Genomic DNA, 9,711 nt, shown 5'->3' on the forward strand with positions numbered 1-9,711 from the left:
AATCCTGTGCACTTTTTGTTTTTTGGTTTTGTTTTGTTTTGCACTAAAAGACATTTCCTCTGAGAAGGGCTCTCTGTAGGCTTCACCAGACTGCCAAAGGGTGTATGGCATGAAATAGGTTGAGAACCTGCTTTAGTGAAAGAACAGCTTGGGTGTGGTGAGCGGGGGGGGGGGGGGTGCGGGTTTGATAAAGTTATGGAGACAGAGAGCAGGATCCATATGTTGAGAGAAGCTAGGACCCAGACCAACGGAGAGGTGGGTAACAGGTGCGTGAAGGCATTCTGGTGATAGCACAATGGTACAATCATGGTAAAAACATCAGCAGCCTATACTCTCCTGAGCTCACGGGGTCCAGACGCTGTCCCGAGCCCTTGGCAAATATTATTGAGATCAACCATGACAACAGCTGTAGGAAGGTACGAATGCGATTTCCCTTTTACGGTCTGGGTTACACATCCCCAGCCATATTTATGGACTAGCCTGAAGCCCCATAGGTGGTAAGTCATAGGGTAGAATTCAGACTGTGGTCCGCAGGACTCCCCAGCTTGCGCCCTTAAGTGCTCCCCTATGCTGCCGGGTATAAAGGAAAGTCTTGTTTGCATGTAACCAATAAAGAAATCAAGGATCAGACCAATCAAGTGCAGCCAAGCCCAGGATCCCAGCGTGCTTGGAAACAACCCAGCTGAGGTTTGCCCTTGCCCAGCTGCCTGCTGATTCCTTCCTCGTCCCTCGTGGCTCCCTAGGGCTCTGGAAAGCTCAGGGAACCCGTGCCAGTTCCCTGGGCATCACCATCAAGGCTCACATCCCGCCCACCTTCCATTAGCTCATTGTTCAAATCTGCCTTCCTGTGTTAGCCTCCGGAGTCCTCTTGGTATGACACCTTAATGCCACCATAGCCTCCTAATTAGGCCCCCAACTTTGATGCATGCTACCCTGTGACTGCTAGATGCACCTGCACCGGAGTGCCTGAAATTGGGGTCCTCTGGGGTGGGGGTGGGGTCACATACCACTATGCTCGTGTTATAAGAGTTGTAACTGTGTGGCCATCTGTAGGACATGATCATCGGCCTTTCCTGGATTCCCTGATAACCATCTTATCACTGAGGATTGCCACGTGGTTCCAGTGACTGTTCTGTTATGATGGCCACTGGGCTGAGCTGCCCTGCTTTAATCCCAGCACAATAATAAGGAAAGGCTGTGGATGTAATGCAGAAATGAGGCCAGAATGCCACGCTGTACAAACAGAGGCTCCATAGCAGTGTATGGGGCAGGGGGGTGGCGGGGGGAGAAATGGCAGAAAATTGAGTCAGTGGAGAACCCACTCCAGGCTGGGGTGGGGGGATATTCAAAAAGCCCTCTGGGCGGCCTGTCCTACGCTCACATGGTGAGCAAAACATCACTCTGCCCATTGCATACAGGCTTTGAATTCAAATTGGATTTGTTTTGCAATTGTGATCACGTTTAATTTGTGGATTTGTTTTGGTGTCATCGCATTATTAGGGTGATGAAGCAGCATCTTTTAAGCAGCATCATAAGAAAAATATTTTATGGTAATGTTGAGAGGGAAGCATCTGAGAGAACATGTGCCCTTTAAAAGTATTCTATGTTTGGGGCGCCTGGGTGGCTCAGTCGGTTAAGCGTCCGACTTTGGCTCAGGTCATGATCTCAAAGTTCGTGGGTTCGAGCCCCACATCGCTCTGTGTTGACAGCTCGGAGCCTAGAACCTGCTTCAGATTCTGTGTCTCCCTCTCTCTCTGCTCCTCCCCCGCACTCCCCCCCCCTCAAAAATAAACATTAAAAAAGTTTAAAAAAAAAGTATTCTATGTTTGAAAGACACAGAGCCACATACCATTTTGCAGACCATCCCCGTGGCTCAAAAACTATTGCCCACTTAGAGTTAATATTCCGAAAGCTTAGCCTCATCCCAGTACCCTGCTGGTCACCATGGACAGGCCCTCCACACCAGCTACCAGGTCAATTTAATATTCTTCAACTAGCTTGTGCCAGTTTCCAGCAATGGTAGGTAAGGCCGGGGTGTTTTAGGGGCTCACACCAGCGCCTAAACACTGGTCAGGGCCTGATAAATGGTAACCACTTCGAATACTACTATTACTCTTACTTCATGGGGCTTGGGGAAGAGATATCTAAAGGTATAAAAATACCCTCCCCCCGGGCGCCTGGGTGGCTCTGTCACTTACGCATCTGACTCTGGTTTTGGCTCAGGTCATGATCTCACAGTCCATGAGTTCGAGCCCCGCATCAGGCTCTGTGCCGACAGCGTGGAGCTTGCTTGGGATTCTCTTTCTCCCTCTCCGTTTGCCCCTTCCCTGCTTGCGCACTCTCTCTCTCAAAATAAATAAACATTAAAAACAATAAAAAATAAATACCCTCTCCTGATGTTCCTGTCTCCACATCTTATATCCCAGTCAAGAAAATAGAAGGAAAATTGACATAAAGGTGTGGCGCCTGGGAAGGAGACACGGGAGGCTCTGTGATGCCTTGGGGAGGAACATTCTGGACTGGAAAACACACCGTGGGGGTAAGGCCCAGCTCTGTGTGACCAGGGACAAGTTGTAATGTCTCCCTGAGCCTCGGGCTCCCAATATGTTAATGAGGACAAAGGATCATCCCAGCCTTGCCCACTTCATGGAGCAGGTGGGAGGACCAATGAGGTCAGGATACGGAGGGTGTCAGTGACAACATGAAGGGCTGCCATTGTTGCAAGAGTGACAGCAGCAAGGCAGAGTGGAAGACATAGTCAGGAGCCAGTGAGGGATGGGAAGGCGGGGGGGGGGGGGGGGGGGGGGGGGGGGGGGGCGGGGGGGGGGAGGGGGAGGGAGGGAGAGAGGGAGAGAGAGAGAGAGAGAGAGAGAGAGAGAGAGGAGATTCCCCTGAATCTGTGCGAATTGCTGGCTAACAGTAACTGCCAGCTTGCTTAAGACTAAATTTGTTTTTTCTGCTTTGGGGCTTGACTCTGTGAAAATATTTGGTCTTATTTGAGATCGTTTGTTTTTCTTTGTAAGCATTAAGTGTCTCTTTATAATGCACTGTTCTCGGGGAATCATGGGGAGCATTGCAAACCAATTTTTTTTTCCTAACCGTATTTTCTTGAATAACGAACTCTACTTGATTTAAACATTTTTATGAGAAGTTCCCTCTTAATGGAAAAGTGATTTTTCAAAATGCATTTGGCAAGGGGGGAGGGGGTGGGGCGAGGGACGGTAAAGTTACAGTCTCATTTATTCTTCGTGAAGTGGAAGGGAAGTGGAACCCCGGGGAGAAATCGGATAAAAAAAGAAAGTGATAGAATGAAAGGAGGAAAGAAATAATATAATGAATGCACGTGGGCTTTGAATAGGCGTCTCGTGATGTGCATAAGCTCTTGGGTTTGAGGAGACACAGCAATGAGTGGTCAGAGCTGACATCTGGCCAAAGACCAGGTCCTGTGTCTTAGAGGCACTGCCATCTCACGCTGGGCCTCCCGGCCTCAGTTTCCCCACCTGTGGAATGGGATGAAGCCATCTTCGCGGGGCTGCTGGGAGGGCCTCAGGGAACAGTGAATGCGAACATGCAGGCTGTAGGGTGTGGGGCACACAGAGGGAGGATTGTTATTTGCGCAGTGGGGCCGGGGGGGAAGGTTGTACTGAATAAGCTTCAAGACTCTTTCTAGCCCCAAAAATCCAGATTTTGATGAAAATGCACTGACGCACAGGTACACGCATGTGGTCACAGGTGTAGACATTGACGCACACACTCACAGGTGCGCACGTTTGTTCACAGGTACAGACACGGACACACGATGCAGATACATAGTCACACACAGATACACGCACACGCCCTCAGACACACCCCACGTTCTTCAAAGGACACAGTCCCCACTGGAGCCCCACGTCCCCTCTGCCCAGCTGAACACGGCTCCAAAGTAGAGCCTTATGCTCCGTCCACTTCCCGAGCGGAGCCCACGTCCTCACAGCCCCGCCCCCAGGCTCTGCCCCATGGTGTCCCCTGTCCTTGGCATTTGGTGACCCCCACTGTGAGCTTTGAGCTTCACGAGCTTCATGATCCTGTCTTTGTTGTGTATTTGTTTTTAATTTTCTAAAAATGTTTATATATTTTTGAGAGAGAAAGAGACAGAGTGCGAGCAGGGGAGGGGCAGAGAGAAAGAGAGGGAGGCACGGAATCCAAAGCCGGCTCCGGGCTCTGAGGTGTCAGCACAGAGCCTGACCCCAACGAACTGTGAGATCATGACCTGAGCCGAAGTCGGAGGCTTAGCTGACGGAGCCACCCAGGCGCCCCTGTAGGGATCCTTTCTACCTTGTTCATGAATGCATCGTCGGAGCGTGGCGCTTAGTGGGTGTTCAAGAAGTGCCAGTTGAATGAACGAACGGATGAATGAGCCCTACGGAGGGACATGGTCTGCTCAGCCCAGGGCTCTGGACTCTGGAGTCGGCATGGGGAGAAGAAGGGGGCCTGCGCCTGGGCCAGTGCCAGTGCCCTGCCCTCTCCAGCGCTCAGTCAAGCCCCGGGCCCCTCCGGAGCCGACTCTGCTCCATCCACGCACGTCCTCCCTTCGCCGCCTCCTGAGGGACCCAAAGCGCTGGTGATATCCAGGACCTGCCACTGGTAGCTGTTTCTGGCTCATCTCCCACGGCCCCCAAGGTGCCTCTGGAGTTTGCGGGAAAGGATGGGGTTCCTCGAGGAACGCGGGTGCCCTGCAATCCCACCCGCCCTCCGCACGCCAGCACCGCCCCCTGCCAGGTCTCAGTAGGTCACCACGTGCTGGAACGGGGCTGTGCGAATCTCACATAAACCCCACATCCCACAGCCGAGCAAACGCGGGCTCCAGCAGTGAAGTGACCGGCCCGAGGTCACAAGACTGCAGGCGGCAGTCCTAGGAGTTGAACCCGGGCCCCAAATTCTTCACTTGCTGCATTTGCCTGACTGCCCACACTGGGTCCGGCACCCTGTCCGGGGCTCCCTCGGCTTCTGTCTTCTCCACTGGGGCAACACGCCCTCTGTATCGTCCTCAGCTCCTACGCTGGGCCAGGAACGACTCAGGGGCAGCAAGCTAGACCAGTCTGATGCCTCGTCTGGGTCCCCTTGGCCAGGCCAACGTGCCCGTTGGGCAGCCGCTGACCTTTTTTCTGGAGCGTTGCCTTACGTAGGAAAACTCACTTGCCGGGGGGGTTATGACACCCCTCACCCCAGCTGACCCCAACTGGAACCAGCGACTGGCGGGCAAGGGGAGGCGGGATCAACTCTGCGGCACAAGTCATGCTCTAGAATCCCTTGCGGGAACCAGATGAGATCCCAGCCTTGCTAAGCGCCTTCTGCCCTCTCCTGCTTTCCTCACTCGCTCTTTCTAGAAAGCTCTCCTTCCAGAACCCACGTGCGCAGGATGTCATGTCTCAGGCTCTACTTCTAGAGAACCTGACCCGAGACAGGCAGGGACAGCCTGACAATCACTGAGACCCCAGTGTCAAGGCCAAGCGGATGGCAGGAACTTCATGGGCATTTATTGAAGGAACGAGGCATTTCTCCTGCCCTCTGTGCAAAGCTTCTGCTCCAATCCATGGGCCTCCTCAGTCAGGCCGTACAGAGAATCAGTTCTTGTTCAAAGGGAGGAGCTTGGTTTTCTGTGGGCACCACTCCATTCCTGGTGCCTAGATATGGAGCACATAGTAGGAGCTTAGTGAGCATTTGTCAAATGAGTGATTATTTATTTGTTTGTTTGTTTTAAGAGAGAGAGAGAGAAACAGCGAGAGCACAAGTGGGGAAAGGGCAGAGAGAGAGGGAGAGAGAGAGAATCCCACGCAGCCTCCGCACCACCAGGGCAGAGCCCCACATGGGGCTCAGCTCAAACTCCCGAACTCGCGAGGTCATGACCTGAGCTGAAGTCAGATGCTTAACTGCCTGTGCCACGCAGGCGCCCCAGTGAGTGAATATTTCAATGAGTGACTGTCTGCTTTTCTCCATTCCTGTGTATATCCCCCCCAACCCCTCAAGGCCACCTCTGCCATCACCTGCCAGGTATCCTCACCTGCCATGTTCACCCGGGCTGGCTTTGACTTCATACCAAAGCACCTTCCAGCTGTCTGCACACCTCAGAAGTTCACCGAGGGTCCTCAGGGGTCCCCCAAGGGCATGGGATCAGAGTTTCATGCAGAATAGCTCTGTTTGACCTATTTCCATGAGGTTTTGTTTGGACAAAAGCGCTCTGTGGCTGCAAAGACTGAGAAGCCCCTTGCCCCTCTGCTGTCTTGCATTTTCTTTCTCTCTCTCTCTCTTCCTCCCTCCCTCCCTCCCTCCCTCCCTCCCTCCCTCCCTTCCTTCCTTCCTCTCTTTTGAGAGACAGTCTTAAGCAGGCTCCATGCCCAGAGCAGAGCCCAGTACAGGGCTCCCATCCCACTACCCTGGGATCATGACCTGAGCAGAAATCAAGAGCTGGATGCCCAAATGACTGAGCCCCCCAGCCGCCCCATCCTGCATTTCTTATCTACCCCCCCGTACCCTCTTGAAGTGGGGCACAACGCCCTCATGCTGCCCCATCCAAATTCTGTGTGTAGACATCCTCTTATGTCCCCATCTGATCAGGAACTCCCTGAGGATTCTAGTTTAAGGTTAAAAGCATAGGCTTTGGAGTCAGAAAGGCCCTGGGCCAGTTAATTTAGTCTCTCCTAGCCTCAGTTTCTGTAGCTGTAAAATGGGAAAGTCACAGAGCTACCACCTGAGGGCCGGGCAAGAATTCAGTAAGATGGGTCATGTGCTAAGCAAGTGCCTGACTCCTGGAAAAATAATAAAAGGTGCCTTCTAGTATTTTTTAATTCCCCAGGCAGTGCTTTGGGCATACTTGGAAATTAACTGCCAAAGTAATCAAACTCCTTCGGCCAAGGGAACTAAACCGTGGATATGCGTGAAGCTCATCCTGTCCTGGCATAGCTATTTCCCAGGGACCCAACACCATGTATCATGGCCATGACCACGGGGCTCTAGTGAAAGCCACCAATCCCAGGAGGACGCTGGGGACATTCCAAGTGGCAGCTGCATGGCTAAATAGAGCCCTCGTCCCTTGCTGCAAAAGGACTAGAGAAGGAACCCCAATGTTCCTCTGCTTCTTAAGCATCTGGCTTTCTCCCAGATCCAGGCTCGCTGTGCTTAGACAGCAGGGGAAGTTGGAAGAGAATATGGTTTCTCATTGCCTAGATTTGTTGGTGTATCTGCAGCGGCTTATACAAAGGTTGTGCACAGGGCGTGCTCAATAAAAATAGTGGGGTGAATGCAGGCATAGAGGGACGAGTGAATTGGAGCTCTGTCTGCCATGTAATTTCAGCATCTAGGATAGGTGTCTTTCAATAAATGTTTCGGAGTGAATGAATGAGTTCTAGGTTCACTGCCCTGTTCTCAGTTCTGAGCCCGAGTCCCAGCACCAAGGAGGCGGGTGATGAATATTTATGGAGGAAATGAACCAGATCCAGTATTTCCCTGGGTAATAACTGGGCTTCAGCTGCGGTTGCCCTCTACCTCCCCACTTGCCCCAGAGTCACAGACATGGGTTCCAGGGACAGAGTCCTCGAGTCCAGTCGCCAGCCCAGCTTGGCCTCAGCCGGGTGGAATGGGGTCTAGAAAACAGAGCTATTTACCTTCCCCCGGGCACACCCGGGAGACTGACTGGCTGGCTTGCCAGTAAGCTTGGAGGGGATGCCCTTGGGGAACACTCACCCCCCCAGATGGACTGTGCTGGAAGGAGCGGAGCACAGTGACCCAGGGATGCCACCCAGGAGCCCTCATCAGCACGGCGTTGGCATCCTTATAACCACACGGGCGCACACACATTGATGGGGACATGTGGCCACGCCCCGCTGGGCACAGAGCTCTCTACAGTGACCCTTCCTTCCTCCCCTGTCTACACGTGGGAGCCACTGTCCAGAACAGGCTCCCGAGATCCACACGAGTGATCTTGTCTGTTCATCTTCCCAGTGCATCCCCGGGGGCACAGGCATGTGGCTGTGCACTCGGCCTTGCCCAGCCTCCCCCCTCTGCCATCCCATCCAAACGCACCTTGCCTCTGCCCCGAGCACACAGTGGCCGCACACCGCCCTGTGGCACCACCAAGAGACAACACCACCTGTCACATGGGACCCCTTCCTTGGATTAGAGAAGCCCGATTAGCCAGGAGCTGCGGCTCAGAGTTCACAGCGCAGAACCAGAGACAAGTCACGGGTCCCCTCATTGCCTGGAGTTACGGGAGTCCCTCCCTAACCCCGCGTTCTGTGCCACCGACGGGCAGCTGCTCCATCCTTCGCCACCGCTGGGATTGACTCCCCCCGCCCCCCCACCCCACCCCAACCCAGTGGAACCAGGAAGTGGCCCGGCCCCTTAGAGTTGCCTGGCCTGCAGGCTGGAACGCTGTCCCCAGAAGTATCTGGATCCTGGGCCGGGGCCCTACTTGGCCCCCAGCCGTGCAAGCCAGAGGCCTCCTCCCGACTCCGGTTTGCCGCGCAGCCGCTTGCCCATGCCTGCTGCCTGTGGGGTCTCGGGCCAGCCAAGCGCATGGGGCCACCCTACAGCACGAGCTGGCGAGTCGGAGGAACGCGGCCTTCGATGCCCAGACAGGCCGGCGCAAGGTACCAGCTCCACATGGGGTGACGAGGAGGCAGCTGGGACCCTAAGGCCTGAATCTGTGCCGACTGATCCTTCCTTCCCCCGTCAGGTTCCCTTTAGCCACGGTCTGGGGTTGGCCCCTGCAGCTGCATGGCCCGGGGAAGACGCCGGGCTGGCATTTGGTCCCCTTGGGTACCCTCCAGGTAGGGCGGAAGCGGAGCAGGTCAGGGATGCTGGGAGGCCCCGCAATGCCCCAGGAGAGCAAACCACAAGGGGAGCCCCCTTCCCGAGATGCCCAAGCTGGGTTCGCCACGCCCGCCTGCCCCGGGGGGCCGGGCCCCCGCCTGGTACTCACCCCGCTCCGCAGAGGCCTCACCCTCGCGTGGTGGCAGCCGCCCCCTCTCAGGCAGTGCTCCCCATCTGGAGAGGCCGCGGCACTAATCAGCCGCCTGGCGTGGTGCGGCCGAGTGGCTGGGGTTTAATTGACACCAGGTGGCCCCTCCCCAGGGGCAGGCTGGGAGGCGGCTCTGCCCGGCAGGGAGGCCAAGCCCCGGGCAGGGGGGCCCCCCGGCACCCAGGCCTGGCCGGTTCAGGCCTCCCCTGGGGAGAGCAGGGCAGTCAGGCAGCTGCAGGCCACCCCTCCCCTCCTCTCCCACCGGCCGCCTCTGTAGCACACTCCAGCCCTGCTTTCCTAGGCTCTGACCTTTCTTTCATTTCAGAGGCAGCAGGGACAGTGACAGCGTCTGCCCAGGAGGAGGGTGGCTCAGGTTTCCCCCCTGACTGGCTGGGGGCAGCCAGGAGTGATGCACTGGGTCCACAGCGGCCAGGCCCTGTCGGCTGGCTCCTCAGGAGGGACACCCGTGGGCGTCGCGGACCATCCCCCAGACCATCTTTTATTGAACACTTACTACATGCCAGGCCCTGAACGGTGCCCACCTTGTGCTGTGGGAGGTGGGCCTATAGTAATTCCACTCTGTAGATGAAGGAGCTGAGGCTCAGAGAAGCTAAGCTTCTTCCCGAAGTCACACAGTGGGACAGACACCTAGTCAGGGATTTTAACCACCACCTGTAAAGTAGGTCCCCATTTTCCAGATAAAGTAATTGAGGAGG

The 9,711-nt window shown here is 55.1% G+C and overlaps 1 protein-coding gene across 1 annotated transcript in view; it reads right to left on the minus strand.

Annotated features, from left to right (window-relative positions):
- The window catches only part of NOS1 (nitric oxide synthase 1), a 181,940-nt gene extending 172,675 nt beyond the window's left edge, over nt 1-9,265 (minus strand). The window contains exon 1 of the mRNA XM_086681787.1: nt 8,957-9,265. The gene's annotated coding sequence lies outside the window, so the exon portion shown is untranslated. The remainder of the gene's footprint in view (nt 1-8,956) is intronic.
- Between the last annotated feature and the right edge of the window lie 446 nt (nt 9,266-9,711).

The sequence above is a fragment of the Puma concolor genome, chromosome D3 (assembly GCF_028749965.1).
Source record: "Puma concolor isolate L17-30 chromosome D3, mPumCon1.1.hap2, whole genome shotgun sequence".
NCBI lineage: Eukaryota > Metazoa > Chordata > Mammalia > Carnivora > Felidae > Puma > Puma concolor.